The 17,548-nt window shown below is 40.3% G+C and overlaps 1 protein-coding gene and 1 long non-coding RNA gene across 2 annotated transcripts in view; both read left to right on the top strand.

The window, feature by feature from the left end:
- Window positions 1-17,443, top strand: part of LOC108792574 — a 24,947-nt gene extending 7,504 nt beyond the window's left edge. Inside the window, exons 2-3 of the long non-coding RNA XR_001941577.1 lie at window positions 9,753-9,756; window positions 17,343-17,443. This is a non-coding gene — a long non-coding RNA (uncharacterized LOC108792574). The remainder of the gene's footprint in view (window positions 1-9,752; window positions 9,757-17,342) is intronic.
- Window positions 1-17,548, top strand: part of CACNA1E (calcium voltage-gated channel subunit alpha1 E) — a 280,243-nt gene that overhangs the window by 157,739 nt on the left and 104,956 nt on the right. The gene's annotated exons all lie outside the window — the stretch shown is intronic.

Raw genomic sequence — 17,548 nt, 5'->3', positions numbered from 1 at the left:
GGGGGGCATGGCTGTGGTGCCATTGACTTCAATGTACCGCCACACACCCTCCCGCCACTGAACACAGGGAGCCGGCCGGCTTGCGTTCCAGAGGCCGAACGGACCTTTATGGTGTGAACTGACCCTTAAAGTTTCTCTTTCAATCAGGCCACCAGTTAGATTGAAGCTGTCATTTTTCAAAGATAAATACTCTAGTGGTCGAGAAAGGCAATCTTTTGGGTTGGGTCTACAATGTTCTTCTTGTTGAGGCTCTTGCCTTGTATCGCCTATAAATCTCGGTTTACCTTTGACAATTAGATTTTATAAATTACTGTCTGCTAGGAGCAAGACTACAATTTTCCCTTTGCTCCAGTTATTTTATAAAAAAAAAACAACAACTTTTTTTACAGATTCTGATTCAGTAACCAAAATGGCCGAGATGTCTGGTCTGGCATAAAAACGGTAAACAAGAGGCCAATAAACATCATTCTTTTCAGTGTTTTATTTCTCTCTCTGTTAGTCTACAAATTGCAGCCTGCTGCCCATGATGCCAATACGTTTCACAATAAAATGCTATGATATAATGATGTTCAGAAGATTCATGATCACAATGATCTGCCAGCAGCAGTTAATGCACAGGCTTTATCATTCTGTTTGTGTGAATCAAAGAATGCCTTAAATACTTTTAATGACTCAAATACCATGGTGGAAAACAGGTGTGCTTAGGGGACTTTGTCTGATTTAAGATCCTCGCTTTGGTAAATAAAGAAAAGTTTGCCAAATGAAGATAGATAACAGTAGCACCGTGTCTCTGTTTGTCACCTTGAAAAAGAGACATTGGTGTTTTTACTGATAAGGGAGTTCAGTAAATATCCAACTTGAAAGTTTATTTGAAATGATGGCTTTTTTCCTATATTTGAATTTGCACGGTGCTACTGTTATAAAGGTTTGTGCTGTGTGGTTTGATGTATTGCATGTTTTTACTGCTGCCTGTGTGCCCACTGGAGAGATTTACTCTGGTAACTATTGTCAATGGGACAGAAAGTGACAGGAAATCCAAAAATGATAGTTATTTCTAGAACAGGAGGTGAATGGAAATCTTCCGATAGGGACATCTATTCTAATGACACCTTCTAAGACACCATTGTCTGACTTTGGAGAGATTTCTTCTCACTACCTCTCCAAGAGAGGATTTGAAGGCAAACTCTCCCCAGTTGGACACAAACTGAAAAACTGTGTTTTTAATTATTCCTTTCTCTATATGAAGTTAAAAAGGGCCTTTTCTTTAGATATGCATTAATAGATGTAAACAATAGCAGCAATCCATGGCCCCTAGAGCTGGAGAAGGACATGTCTTTATCACCTTAATCCCATTAGCAAATTAATGCTGGGGGTCTCTGCCTACCGTAAAGGCAGGATGTCACAAGCACACTGGAGAAATGGTTCTAAAAAAATGGCTTTTATTGAATCATAGACATATTCTCACAAGGATGGCAACATTTTGGGGCAGTGCAGGGTCCCTTTATCAGGCTCAATATGACCGCGTCAATAAAAGATGTTTGTTTGAACACATTTGCTGGTAAGGAGTGGTGACATCCTGCTTTTTCATTGATCTGAGTGTGCCATCCGGTCATTTTAGCACCCATCTTTAATGGCTTTGCTGGTAAGGAGTTTGGTGGAATATTCATTGGACTCTCTGCCTACTTGGACATGGTTCATAAGTTTCTATACTTTCTTCTATTGTAGCTTGTTGCAAATGCCTAGGCTGTCATGCAGACCTGATAGCATCTCTCACCTTGTGAGTCTATGAATTCAGACTTTAAGCTGTGACTACATTTCCTGCCGTTTTCAGTTGTACAGCTCAGTAGGTTTGAAGTAATTTCATAGAAGTCATATATTAGCATTTTAGATTAAGGTCAATAGTATTTCTTAGTACAGATTTCCAATATAGTAAAGGAAACATCCAGCATGAAGAATTACACTCCCTGGTATTAACCTTGAAAAACCAGTGGACCCGATCATGTTACATACTTATGTGTTTTTTAAACATACAAACATATGTTTTTTATAATAAAGGTTTGCCTTTGGTGGTACAGGTGGTATACTAGAATAAATTAGGCTTAATTGTTCTACATTGTTGAGCCTTCCATTGAACCCATTAAGCTGGCCATACACCTTACAATTTATCTGCAGATTTTCTGTGGTCAGATGGAAAAAGTGCAACAGATTGGCCCAGGTGGAGATTACTCCATCCACACAGTTAAGTGTAGATGGAGGAATCTGTTGCACTTTTTCCATCTGACCACAGAAAATCTGCAGATAAATTGTAAGGTGTATGGCCAGCTTTAGAGGCATGTGTTCTTTCTTTTTTATGTTCTGTTTGTGCCAGGTGAGGGCTGCAATGTATATTATCAATATTTGAATGCATCCCATTGATATATACCTATGTTTTGTGGGGTTGTTCTCTTTATATATTTTAATTAAAAAATATTTTTTGTTACCCGTGTGCCTGTTGGGAAACATAATGACTGTAAATGCTTGGGCAAAAATTTAAAAAATACTTTGCTGGGCAATGTTTATTTGTTTGATCTGGATTCATTATTGAAAATAAGTTTGAGAGTTTAATACTACTTTAAGCTGCCTGTGGGTTCTGCCAATTCAGCAAGTGGCCATATTGTCTCTATAGACTGTGTCTAAGGAGGTGTGTCATTGCATATATTAGCATTTGAAACAGAACATTGACAGTTGCATCTGACCTGCAATTGACCTCCTTCTGACCTGCATTTGACCTGCTCCAAACATGTTTTGCATCAACATAGACTTCTATGAAGTTGTGAAATCAACTTGCATAAGCCTATCATCATATAATTTAAATTTGGCTTATATTTGTTATACATTGTTGAGCCGCTTTACCCTATAGGAGAGTGGTGCATTGTGCTGTTTTTGTTCTATTTGTATAATTGAGAGTTCCGCTACTTTTTAGCAATATGTAATAAACAGTAATCAGTTTAATTTGTCTGTGGTGCATTGAAAACCTGAGCAATGTATGTTCTAGATCAGTGGTTCTCAACCCGTATAACCTCAGGAACCACATTTGTTCTTGGTCATAATTCACGACCCAGATCGCACAGCACTGAAATGAACGGAATTGCGGAAGTGCATGTTCCAGTGCAAGCGATCAACTGTGGGCGGGAGGTGTGTTTGGAGTACCATTCAAATGAATGGCAACGCAATTCACCTCCCGCACCAGAACAAACAGTAGGTGCAATTGCATGGTAGTTAGTGTTTAACCCCTTCATGACTGAGGCTGACGCAGAAGCGACGCAAAAGTCACCGGGAGTCTGTTTAAACAGCCCCGATGCTGGCGACGTACACTGTACGTAGTCAGTCACGAAGGGGTTAAAACACTTACAGAAGCACACATTCACACCCCCAAAAAATGTTTAGGGGTTCAATGTGGGCTGCTGTGCTGTGGCGGAGCTCCATCCATTGGTGCATTGCTTGTACAGCTTCCTTGCACTCCCTGTAGAGGTGCCGGGAGACAGAATGTGATGTCACTCCGGTCACACAAGGGAGCTGTAAGCAATGCGCGTATGGATGGAGCTCCCTCCCGACCATACCCCCAGCCCACCTCACCTCAGACCGACACTTGGCGCTAGGCAGCAGATTTTGAATGGCTGCTTGGGACGGGAACTGACACTGCTGTGCTATTGGGGAGGCTGAAGTGCCTCTCGCCTAGTGCAGTTGAAGGCATGCGGCGACCCACTGAACAGGGGGTCGCGACCCACTTTTGGGTCACGACCCACCAGTTGAGAACCAAGGTTCTAAATGACCTGGGACTCTGGCCATATGTTTCACAGGTCCCCTTATGCTGTACCTTTTAGACCTTGGATAAATGGCTTCCAAAGTGATTGTTCAAGTACATTGTGTTAATGTAAGGTGCACATCTCAATTCAAAGAAGCTGGCAGAGAGGCGAGGTAGATGTCAGTTAAGAGGAACAGAGTGGTAAAGGAAGCAATTAGTGGTACAGAAATGTCATTCACAGAATAGAAGGCAGATCCTAATGACAGTGTCGGAACAAAGCATAAATACTGGGATGTCAAATGTAAATCTAGAACAAGCCAGCCAGCAGAGGAGAGCACAGGGACAGATTTCACCAATGTTATAGGCTGCTATAAAACATCTCTTAGCATATTTGCTTTAAACGCACTGGTAGATGGTGTTGTGCTAACAAGGCTGTCATAAATTAAAACTGCTCTTTCCAGGGAGACATTACCATGGTGTTCTTTGCACTGATGTCATTGCAATAAATGATTCCTGGGCTAACGCTGACAAATAGCTAAGTGACATTGCCAGAGCAATTACAACATGTTAAAGAACCAGTTGTAATAAAACAACACAACATACGTGATTTAGGCCCCTCAGGAATTAAAATGCATGCTTCCAGGTGCAATTGGAGCTCATTTATATACACAGATGAAAGCAGGTAATGCTTTGCTATGGCTGTAGGCACATCTAAAGGTTCAGCAGGGTCTAGGTGCATTTAATTCACCTGGATTTAAACAAAAGAGAATGTTCTGTGTCATGGGACTATTTAGCCTGGTTTAGGAAAAGGTTGACACCAGAAACACTGCAAAAGTGCTGCAAGCACTATTTTTGCAGATCGCACAGGACCGGAACACAGGCACTTATGTGCCACGCTGGTGATCGCACTGTGGGCGGGGAGCGTTGCTGAGGTGTCATTGACTTAATTACACCGCCATGCCCCCTCCCGCCCCTGAACACAGGGAGCCAGCAGGAGTGTGATACAATGCGTTCCAGAGCCTGACCACTCTGGAACGCACTGTTTGTGGTGTGAATCGGCCCTTACACAGCAGCTAAACACATGTAAATGCGGCTAAACCCAGGAACATCTTATACTCGAGTATATACGGTAAGTGCATGAAAAAGTGATCTGGGAAGCATAAAAGTTGTTTATACTTCCCAAATAACTTTGTGTTTAACACAGGTGGCCCGTGTACATGAGGCATAAGAATTCTGTATGTTCTAGTGTTCTAGATCAGTGGTTCTCAACCCGTATAACCTCAGGAACCACATTTGTTCTTGGTCATAATTCACGAACCTTACTAAAAGTGGCGTTGGTTAAAGAACAAAAAATATTCTTAACCCTTGCAGTGGGGCTACCCAGCACTGCAAGGGTTAATTGCTAATTTTTGCCTATGTTGAAAAATAACAGTTATTCTCACCTGAACCTCAGAGCCTGCTGACTGTTACAGATTCACTCCAGCCGGTCTCCCCCTCCACTGCAGGGATGGTATGTCCCACGGTGGCCTCACATCCTTTACACTGTATAGCATGTGATGACTCATGGGGCCTTAAACCTCTGCAACGATGGGGGTGGGAGGCTCCAGGGTATGATCTAAGAGCCAGATGGCTCGAAAGATCGGTGAGTATAACTTTTTATTTTTCAATCTAGACAAAAACATTTGACACATTTTTTGTACCTGGAGTTCTGCTTTAATTAACATAGGTCTTCTCTTCCCAAATTGTTGCAAAGTCAAGTGATAGCATCTACTCCTTTGCTGCATTATCTGTGATGTAAAATAAACAGGGAATCAAAGGGCAAGCACTGGGCTTCTCTGTAATGCCAGCAGAAGGTTGGCAAGAATAATAACCTAATATATTGTACTGAGGATATTGTAATTATTGAATAACTCCAGACACAAAGACGTGCTCAGTTTAAATCACACCTGTTTATGTTTTACCTGCAACAAATGTTTGTAATTCAGTACAGCCAGTCTTGTAACTTACACATCTGCTACACTACAGAAGTCAGGACAGCAATGCACTTCCTAGTTAAGTTATTCAGCTTCCTGTTTTACTTGCCCACCTCCATTAAGAACCCTACAGCATTTGCCGGCGTATAAGACGACTCGGCGTATAAGACGACCCCCTACTTTTCGTGTTAAAATATAGGTTTTGGGCTATACTCGTCGTATAAGACGAGTATAGCCCAAAATAATGTTTAAATGCACCCACTAACATCCATGGCAATATTCCCGAGCGTGGCTCGGGGTTAATTTTCAGTACCATAAGCGGTAATCCCCGAGCCAGACTCGGGATTACAGTCTCTTACCTTGTCAACGAGCCCCGCTGTGTCCTCCGTCTTCTGCCGAGCCAATCACGGCAGGCTTTGTATTAATCAATAGAGGCTTTGTATCCATTAATACAAAGCCTGCCCCAATTGGCTCAGCGCGGTATACTGTATGTAGCCGAAGCTACATACAGTATACCGTATCCTTCCGTATGTACCCGGCATATAAGACGACCCCCGATTTTCGCGGGATGTTTTAAGGTCTCAAAACCCGTCTTATACGCCGGCAAATACGGTACATGCTGCATTTAGTTAATGAGTCATTGTAAAGTTTAACTTTAATTATTATTTAATACATTAATAAATTATTATTATTTTTTTGCTGAGCTTGTACATAATGGGATGTGTAGCTGGAGTGCTGAGGTTGCCTACACCTGCAATAAGTTCTCAGATTCACAGATGCATCCAAAACACATCAAGCAATCTTGTATTTTCCACTCTAGAAGATAACTGACATAACTACATAAAGAGGTGCCTTTCGCAACTTGCCAGCAGCAGATTATAAAGTTTATTGCCTTAGCAGCCCATAGATTCTGTAACAGTAAAGGTATGGACTGTTTCAGCATCGTGAACAGCACCTATCAGCAATATAGGTGCTGTATAGGTAAAAGAATACTATGTTTCAGCACCATGGACAGCACATGCCAGCAATATACTTTAGGTGCTGTATAAGTAAAGCTATAGACTGTCAGCACTAGTGATGGGCTTGGGCGTATTCGCAGGTCCACGTGCTGAGCCCGCCAGGAAGCTGACAGCGTTCAGCGCCAATCACAGGCACTGAGACATTTCCCGATCTCTACAGCTGCGGACCGGGAACATGTCTCAGTACCTATGATTGGCGCTGCGCGCTGTCAGCTTCCTGGCGGGCTTGGCACGTGGAGCTGCGAACACGCCCTAGCCCATCACTAGTCAGCACCATGGACAGCACCATGGGCAGCACATGTCACTAATATAGGTGCTGTATAAGTAAAGGTAGAGACTGTCTCAGCACCATGGACAGCACATGTCACCACTATAGGCGCTGTACAAGTAAAGGTAGAGACTGTCTCAGCATCGTGGACAGCACATGCCAGCAATATACAGTAGGTGCTGTATAAGTAAAGGTATAGAATGTGTCAGCACCATAGACAGCACATGTCACCAATATAGGTACTGTATAAGTAAAGGTATAGACTGTGTCAACACCATGGACAGCACATGTCACCAATATAGGTACTGTATAAGTAAAGGTATAGACTGTGTCAACACCATGGACAGCACATGTCACCAATATAGGTACTGTATAAGTAAAGGTATAGACTGTGCCAGCACCATGGACAGCACAAGTCACCAAATATGGATGCAGTATGAGTAAAGGTATACTATGTTTCAGCAACATGGACAGCACATATCAGCAGTATAGGTGCTGAATAAGTAAAGTTATACAGGGTTTTTCACAAAAGGGTGAAGGGTTTGGAGAAGGTAGGACAAGTGAACAATCTAGGCCAAAATAGCTGATTTGGAAAGATTCTCCAATTCAGCTCACTTTCCAGTTCAGCTATGTTGTCCTAGATTGTTCACTTCTTCTGCCTTCTCCAAACTCTTCACCGTTTTGTAAATAACACTTATAGACTATTTCAGCACCATGCACAGCACATATCAGCAATGTACAGTAGGTGCTGTATAAGTAAAGGTATAGACTGTCCCAGCACCATGGACAGGACATATCAGGAATGTAATGTAGACAGATAAAGGACTTTCACAGTGATAACTCAAAGTGACTATACTAACTGAACTGTACAACATAAACCTGGCCATACAACCTGATTGTACAACATCTGTACAATCACCTTTAGAGATGTGAGAAGGGCCTACCTAAACAAGCCCTAAATATATGTAAGGACAGTTTAACAAGTGTTTTCTGCAAAGCAATGGTGACCAACAACAATGTAAATGTTTGGTAACCCAAATTATCCAGACTGCAGCTGCGGAGGGTGATTAATTACATTGTTAGATAATTATATCCCAAATAAATACATTACTACAGCCTTGAGCAAATCTGTCACCATCTATGATTAGAAACAATTAAAGCATAACTAAACCCAGAACCAAAACTGTAATATTTTTCAAATTACCAATCCTTAGATGTGGTGGCTGCATTAGTTTTCTTTTTTAGGCTAAATACATATCTTGTAAGCATTGCAATTTACAGGTTGATTTTGCCAGAATTCCAGGGCCCTTGCAATTTCCTGTGTACTGAACTGATATCTCAAAAATTTTTATCAGCTTTCCCATATTTCTTATGTAACTTACAAAACCGTTCTTCCCTAAGAGGACATGAGGGAAGGAGGAGGTGTTTGTAGCTCAAATTAAGAAAGCAGAAAGATGCTGTTTTAGTGTGGTTCCTTTCCCTTGCAGTGTCCTACAGAGCCACTCTTGTGTGAGCTAGTAAACTGTGTATGCCCTCACAAACAAATAGACACAGCACGGCAAGCCACTCTCCTCCTCTTTTCTCCAAGCTAGTAGATGGAAAGCCTGGATACTGTGCTGTGCCTTGTAATCTTGTACTGGAGTTCAGGCAAGCCGAGCTAAGAGAGTTTGAGCCATATGTTCAGAAACATGATGATTTGCAGTGCTTGGGCAAAAATGTAAAGAAATACTTTGCTAGGCAATGTATATTTGCTTTATCTGAATTCATTATTGAAAAAAAGATTGAGGATTTAATACTACTTTAACCCATGTTGTGTTAGTTTGTGACGCTGGGAGGGCAGCAGAAACATTGTCTTCTCATGGGAGTTGTAAAAGTAAAATACAGCATGCTGTTCTGGAGAAGGCCATTTGCAGCTGAACAAATAAATATACTGTAGACAGCTGTGTCCCTTTGAGTGAGGAATACTACTATGCCTTGTGTATCTAATTAGCTGCAACAATCATTCAGTAGAATTCATCTGGAATGTTTTCTTAACCTCCTCTGACCAGACAGTTCAGCATAATTGTCAGCATAATGGGGAGTCAACAGCCTTCAAATCTAGAGGTCAAGGGTTCAATTCCTGTATGAATAAAAAAGTGACTCTCTTGAACTCATAACCTCTGCATTAGAAGGCTGTAGATTTAACCATGACCCTTTCATTTCATTTTTCAGCAAAGTGACAAGATATATGATGGACAGCAGTATTCCTGTTAGAATATTCAAGGCATATTACACCTTTTTCAAAAAGAAATAAATAAATGCACACACACACAATTAAAATTACATTTATTATTATTTTACAAGTGGATCGTAGGTGCAATGCACAGGCTCATGCAGATTGTTCCCCCAGCTCAAGTCTGTATGGAAGTTTGGACCTTTGGTTATGAGACTGGAGAAAGTAATCAAAGGACTACATGTATAGCGATGTCAGTGCACATCTGCTCAACTGATTCTACAGTGGCAGTCTTCTATTCACAAATCCACGTGAATAGATCTGTGAATAAATGACAGGGCGGAAGCTATGCACAGCTGTGCTTAATTTAAAACAATACAAGATGCTTCAGGGAGAAAAAGCCCCTGATTCAGGTAGAATGAGGGCAGTTTGTTAAAGGTGGTGGTAGGGGGTGGAATGTGGACTGTGACCATGTGTGAAACATGACTTATGTTAGAAAGGTAGGATTAGCCTTTAATATCCTCTGTATATGTACCCAGCTCCAAGGATCCTCCAGTGGAATAGACTTCACTTAGGAGTTATTCACACTTATTATTCACATATATGCGCTGTAGTTTAGTGTGAAAGGTAAAGGGAACTGTATTTGCACATTCACACCTACATCATGTGAATCCAGCCCTAATAAAATTTTGGCAGGGAGGAAGTTCTCTCTGGCACGTTTCACCCAAACACAAGCTTAGTCATAGAGATTAGAACTTTGCAGATAAGATACAGTATCATCCACAAAGGGAATGCATTGTTTTCAATAACTTAGCCAACTCCTAGACTTGCATTATGAGAAGAAACAGTAAAATACAACCATTGTGTAGCACTGCAAAGCCGGAAGCAGAGCCTGAGTATATACTAGACATGTGCGATTCGTTTCGTTCCGAATCGAAATTTGGACGAATTTTCGGACATTCGGATGTATCCGAATTACAGATATAACGAATGCAAACGAATCCGAATTTCCGTTTCCGAAATTCGTTAGCGGTAGTTCGTTCGAACGTTCGTTTCGTTTTCGTTTCGTTCGTTGGAGCAAAGTGACATTAGAGAAGGAGAAAAACATTTTTTCCCCCTCAAATGTAACTTTGCTGCAAACGAAAAAACGAAACGAACTTTCGAACGAACTACCACTAACGAATGTCGTCTCTATGTAATATTATGAAACATACATTGATGAGATTTTTTACAGTACATCTTTTCAATCTGGATTCAGGTGCATATCTAAGAAAATATTGAAAAGTCTTTACATTTCCTTTCATTATACGTCCTTTACACAAGTACTTTTCTCTCTTTCACTTTCCAGGACAATTAGCAAAGTGTTTGGTCTTTGGTTGGAATGAATAATTCATTAATATTCTTTGTTAATGATTTATGTGCCATATGCCACTAGTACAGGATGTATGTGTAACTTCCAGCCACCTTCATTCAGATGATACAGGGGGATAATGGCACGAAGAGATGAATTACCATTGAGAGAAGAAAGAGTGATTAACCCTTTATATACACCAGCTGGAAGGTGCTTTGTACAGCCGCAAAACGCGCTGCATACATCACACACTACAAAACACAGAGCCATATTTCAGGATTTCCATGCAGTTATTCATACAGTGGTAGATAATGGACCTGAAATGATTGCAGACAAAAGACATCAGTGATGAGCATCCATTAGCGCTTATTGCTTTAGTGCCAAACAATTTAGATAAACAGGAAAATGGCTGCAATAAGGCTTAAAATAACATAATTAGGTAACATTTTGCAACCCACCTTCCCCCAAAACACACAATCCATATTTTTTTTTTGTGGCTGTAGAATCCACTGAGCAAATGTCAGGCTAAGAATTCCTGTATGTCAGTAATCATGTAGCGTTATTTAAGAGCAAATTCAGGCAGGTAAAATTGTTCCTTTAATAGCCATTGCAATCCAAAATCCATTATCGCTAAGCAGTTTGAGTAGAGTTTAACCTTAAGCCTTAAAACCACTAAACTAAAAGTTAGCTTTTAGCCATTTTTATGGCACGTCGTATTTCTAAGGTGTGCAGAGGTATGAAGGGATAATATATTAAAGCAGAATAAAATCTTAAAGCATATCCAAACCCAAAAACAAAACTGTAATATACTGCAGATTATCAGTCATTAGATATGGTGGCTGCATTAGTTTCCCTTCAAGCTTTTTTTCCCTTTATTTTCACCTGCTATTAACACACTTCCATTTCTAGGATTGAATACTCACTCTTCTTTATCAGGACAGCAAAAACAAGATAGGACTACAGAACCCAATCCACCCTCCTACTGTCTATATCTTAGGGGGCATGCTTCTGTTGTCCTTAGAGAACAATGCAATTAGTAACAGCACAAGCAGAGAGCACGTGTGGGGAATTTATCAAAACTGAAGCAGACAAATTCTGGAGCAGTTGTCCAGGGCAATCAATCAGCTTATATCTTTCATTTTCAAAACCTAACTGAACAAACTAAAAAGAGAAGCTGATTGGTTACTATCAGCAACTGCTCCAGATTGCTCCAGTTTTTATAAATGCCCCCAATGGAGTTATTAGCTTTTAAAATTTCAGGCAAGATTAACAGTTTTGTTTTTTTTACCTATCAAACAGATACCTATCAAACCACTTTCAATGGTATTTAATAGACCAAATGGAGCAAATAGGTTTACATTCACTTGAACTATGTTTAGTTTGTTAGATATATTTCTTAGAAGTGAGCGTTTTATGCCACCTGCAGGCAAACACCGAATAGGATGCTTGTCCCACTCTAAGCTACTAGCAGAGCACCAAGTGCCCCTTGCTTTTGAGTTTAAAGCAAATCTGTCAAACTCTCCTTAAAGTGACACTAAACTCAGGAGTTAAATCTTAAAAATGCATTTAAGTACCTTAACTGTTAACAAAAATGTATCTTATTTGTGTATCAGTCAGCTGTAGATCCTCAAATCATCTCTGAATTCAACAAAAGTTGGCTACTTTTGTTCCCCATGGTCCCTGTGTTTAGCCACCACTCCAAGCTTACGCCTGTGATGGTCTACAATCTCACGTTCAGTTTACTACTTTGTATTGAAATTATAATTAAATGCCTCGGTAATGAGATACAATGTTACTATTCAAGAGAACACTGATGAGAAAAGCATATAATTGTAACCATTGCTATCCCTGTGGTATTAATGGTTACATTTATGTGTTCATTCCATCCAGTTCCATCCCAACATTCCAGCTTTACTAAGAGGATCATTTGATTTCATTTTTGTTTTCTTAAAACTTAGAATGATTTAAAAGACTGAGGGGGGAATTTATTAAAACTGGAGCAGACAAAATCTGGAGCAGCTGTGCATGGTAACCAATCAGCTTCTCTCTTTCATTTTCAAAGCTTAACGGAACAAACTGAAGAGAGAAGCTGATTGGTTGGCATGGGCAACTGCTCCAGATTTTGTCTTCCCCACTTTTGATAAATCCCTGCTTGAGGCTTTTATTTTACTCCCATGTTGAATGTTAATTTAAGGGCACAGTAGATATATATATATAGATATCTATATAGATATCTTTGTAAAGATGAAAAAAGACACAGATCCATCTAGTTCAGCCTATATATGTATGTTTTTGTTTGTGTGTATGTGCATGTCTTTATGAACGTCCATACCCCTGCGTATGCTGCGAACTGGGAGACTCATCCTCATGTTTTTTGAAATGATCTACCCTCTCAGCTCATGCCACTAACTGTTGTTCTTGCTCTGACAGTAAAAAAAAATCCTTTGCAGTTTAAGATTAAACTACTTCTAATCCAACATTATGTTGTGTCCATGTGTCATCTTTAGAGTCCATTATACCTGATACTGCAGTCCCCATTGATAGAGTTTTATACTGCAATCATATGCCCTCTTAAGTTCAATTTCTGTAGTCGGTCTTCTCTCTCTAGTTCAATGACATCATTCCTGAGGATTAGCGTGCAAAATTGAACTACATACTCAAGATGAGGCTGTTTTGTATATTGGTAGAGTTACAGTTTTATTTCTTGAGAAAATATATTTTTAATGCAGGATAGTATCCATGCTCACTTTGCTAGCTGCCCTTTGGCATTACATGCTATTGGTGAGACTGTGGTCTACTAAGACCCCCAGATCTTTCTCCCTCCCGGACTTCCCTAGAGGACCACCTCCTAATGAGTATCTTAGATTTATATTTTTTGCTCTCAAGTTCATGCTAGTGATTCTATGGGGGGAATTTATCAAAACTGGAGCAGACAAAATGTGGAACAGATTTGCACTGCATCAGCTTCTCTGTCTTATTTTCAAATCTTATCTGAGCAAACTGAAGAAAGATGCTGATTGGTTGCCATGGACAACTGCCTTAGAATCTGTCTGCTCCAGGTTTGATAAAATCCCCCCATATCTTATTGTGAAGTTATTGCCCTACATAGCTTGGTATCACCTGCAAACACTGAGCTTGAGCTGTTTATTCCAAAGTCTATATTTTAGTATTGTATAAAAATGCAGCTCAATAGTTAGAGAGTGTCTGCTTCCATCAGATTCTTTGTAACACCGGTATCTTCATGGGCAAACAGTTCCATTTAGCATAGCATACACTTCAGTTTAGCAGCGTAACCTTGAATAAACGTCCTAAATCTTCAGTTTAGCTAATGATATTGGGTACAAGTTCTACACTCTGAGGTGTGAGCTGATATAGCTATGACGAAGCCAAGAAAATTATTAGCATGTTCACAGCCTAGACTCAGCTGTTAATTTGAAATAATATGACAATCTCTCTCATTGCAGGTGCATGTTCATGAGACAGTGCTGTGTGCCAGGGCTGAATTCCTCTGTAGCCAAGTACTGCAGGTTTCACTCTGCAGCGAAGAGTTAACTTCAAAGGTTTACTGAATAGCAAACGTTATTCTGGGACTGAACGCCTGGAGCTGGAGCTGCCTAAGCAGTTTGTAAAAGCCAACAATTCGCTGTAGTATGAAGCAGCTAGTAAAATATCTGATGTTGACTTGTAAATGTGATGTATTTTTATTGATAAACAAATTTTTGTTTTGTTGTCAATTTAAGTAAAATGTGCCTAGTGGCAGCCAAATTCTTATTCCTTGGCCATTGTGGCCGCTTTGAACATCACAAGCAACAAATAAATTGTGTAGGCATTAAAATGCTACTCCTGCCAAGGATAAATAAATCCACATTTGAGAAAGATATAACATATGGCTAAATGTTTATAGACACCCGACCCTTACACCTACACTATAGGGCATAAAGAATGTGGACAGCACAGATGCCAGCTGTCCCAGATTTGTCTGGAAAGTCCTGCTTCTTGGACCTCTTGATTTACTGCGCATGCATAGCTCATGCATAGCTCACAATTGTCCCTTATTTGAAGGGACTATCCCTCAGCTGGAGCTAAATCCTCAGTTGTCCCTTTGTTTAGCCGGATATGCAGATATCTACAAAAAGGTTCTATTTACCTGCCAAAAGTGGTATTCTGTACTAAAGCCTTTATCTTATTTTCTAAATATCTTGTTTTCTATTTAAAAAGCCAGTATAAAGCAAAGGTAATGGTGAAAAAATAAAATTTTGGATTTACCCAATCATTTTTGGCATATAAATTCTTAATAATCTGCATAACTGGGGCAGGGATGTGTCCATTGCCAAACTACATTGCGCTAGAAGGTGTCCCCCTTTCTCATCTCATACAGTTTGGAGGTATCACAGCGGTTGACCTTGAGGAGGTCGATCCAGCTTTTTCACCCCTTCCACCCCTCCAGGTTAGCAAATGATCTGCCCTGCAGGGCAAGTTGGATCAGATTCTTGGCTGACAGGGCACTCTTTTTTGCATAGTCTGTGGGGGGGGGGGGGGTAGGACATGAAGAAGCTGGAGCAATGTCACCGTGACATGTGTCCCACTGCAGCTTATACCAGGCCTCGACCCAGGCCGTGCTGATCTATGTAGAAGAACTCTTTGACTTTGCAGATCTCTGTCACCAGGAAGGAGGTCGTCCAAATTACTAGCAGGAACAACAGGTACATTTTAAAGGTATTATTTTTATTAACACTTGCAATAGGGTTACCCCCACACTGCAAGAGTTAAGTGCTCGTTTTGGTCTAGGGCTGAAAATAACAATAATTCTCCAGGCCGGCTTGTTCTTAGACCGATCCCTGGAGCATCTCTCCCCCGCCGCCAGTCTCTGAGTCATCACGTTCTGTATACAGGTAGTAGAACATGAGAAGACAGAGGGACATACCATCGCTGCAGAAGAGGAGGAGGCAGGCTTCAGGAACTGCTGTCACAGCTGGCCGGCTCGCAGTATCGGATGAGTATAACTTTGTTATTCTCAGCCCTAGACCAAAACGAGCCATTAACTCTTGCAGTGCAGGGGTAGCTTCACGGCAAAGGGTTAATTAAAAAAATTACCCGGAGTCCTTCTTCAAAAAATGAAAGATTTATTAAAAACCAAAGACCACAGGGAGTTCCTAGATTTCATCAGAAAAGTCTGAATTTTGTTTTTTTTTTTTTGGGGGGGGGGCGGTTCAAGGGGTGTTTCACCCATATTTGACGATGGGTTTAGGGGTAGGGTTCTCAATGGATTACAAGTGTGGTAAATGCACTGCACTTCACTCCATTCATATTTCCTCCCATCCTTGTAACCGAAAGGCTGTACCTATGTATAGACAGGGACAGGAGGAAGAGCCAGCGGGAGTCGGAACATTGCACTCACAATGCACTGATCATGGTTGCAGTACTTTAATGGCTCCAAAGCAAAAAAATTATAAGAGCACATTTTTTTCTTTTATGGATGTGTGTGCATGTATTATTATTATTATTTTAAACTTAGCTTTAACCTTCAAAAGTCTGCTTTACAATCTGTCTGCCTGGATGTAATTATTCTTCTTTCCTGATTAGCTAAGTTCAGCAAGTAGAAAAAAAAAAAAAAAAACATTATTCAAGCCAATGGCAAAAAAGAGGGATGAAGAAAGTGAAAGTGCAAGTGAGCAGTCAATTATAATGCCACGTTATCATGGATGCTTTCTAGGGATTGCTAGAGAGCTGTGACATAAGGGAGGAAGCAATAGAGAGCTTGCAACAGCCTCTATGCAGGTACTGTTAGATGGGAGAACATGAGGAATGGTAAGGGTACCTGTAACCTACAAAATATCCAATACAGACCCTCTAATATTTATTATGGTACATTTCCCCTAATGCGGATTTTGGAAACAAAGTATTTGTGATTATGAATGACTTCCTTAATGTTTAGTGTGTGTTTTCACTATTATCAAAATAAAGGCATTTAAGTAAACAGTTGCTACAACACAAGTCTACTAATGGCCATTGTCAAGGAAATAGATTGATTGGAAAGGGTTGGCTTGAGAACAAAATTTTCGATTGCTAATTGCAGAGTTTGTCGGAATCACAGTAGGGAATGAAACTCTGGCCTGTAATTAAAGAAATTAGTTGAACAATGGCCCAATTTTGTATATTCTGAGTTGCTGGGATCACTCCAACTATTTCTGTTTCCCCTTATGTCTGTCAGAAGCATGATTCTATTTGTATAGGTACATCCAGGATATTCTCTGTTGGTATTTCTTGACTGGTGCCGAATACAAAGTGTGTTGAGAAGGTTCTTTAAACAATGTACATACAAGATTCACTTGTTTTTATTTTTTCCCAAGTAGTGTTCTCGACAGCTTGCCGGTATAATAAACATTCTATGTAATCTGTCAGTCAAAGGATTTTGTAAACATCCTGATGCACCAAAGATGAAAAAGAAAAAATGATCTGGAACGTCTCCACAGGAAAGAGATTTGTTGCTGGGTCGATCCATACAATAGGAAGAATATAAATATTCATATAGAGTATTGCCATTTGCAACCAATCGGATAACTTTTTCTTTTTCTAACCTACACTACCAAAGTATCTGGAATCTGATTGGTAGCTGTGGATGGCTTACAGTTTCTTCCAGTATTTTTAAAGGGAATCTGTCATTAAAAGAAAACTATAGGGTACTCCTTTTTTATATTGTTCATTTCCTAATGATACAAGAGTACATTTTCCAAGATACTCCTGTAATCCAAAATCCACCATAAGCTTACAATTCAATATAATATACTGTGGGCAGGGCTACGCACTGTGCTGAGAAGCGATCCTGACAATTTTGTTGGGATTCACCCCACTCTTCTTTCCTCCCATTGAGTGACAGCGTCTTGTAGGAGCCACTGCTCGTTCCTGAATTTTCATATGGACGTGCATACCCGTGTGAATAA

This window comes from Nanorana parkeri, unplaced genomic scaffold, assembly GCF_000935625.1.
Source record: "Nanorana parkeri isolate BGI_ZX_2015 unplaced genomic scaffold, ASM93562v1 scaffold660, whole genome shotgun sequence".
Lineage (NCBI taxonomy): Eukaryota > Metazoa > Chordata > Amphibia > Anura > Dicroglossidae > Nanorana > Nanorana parkeri.
Note: the sequence above shows the minus strand (reverse complement) of the source record. Positions and strands in the feature narration are given on the sequence as shown.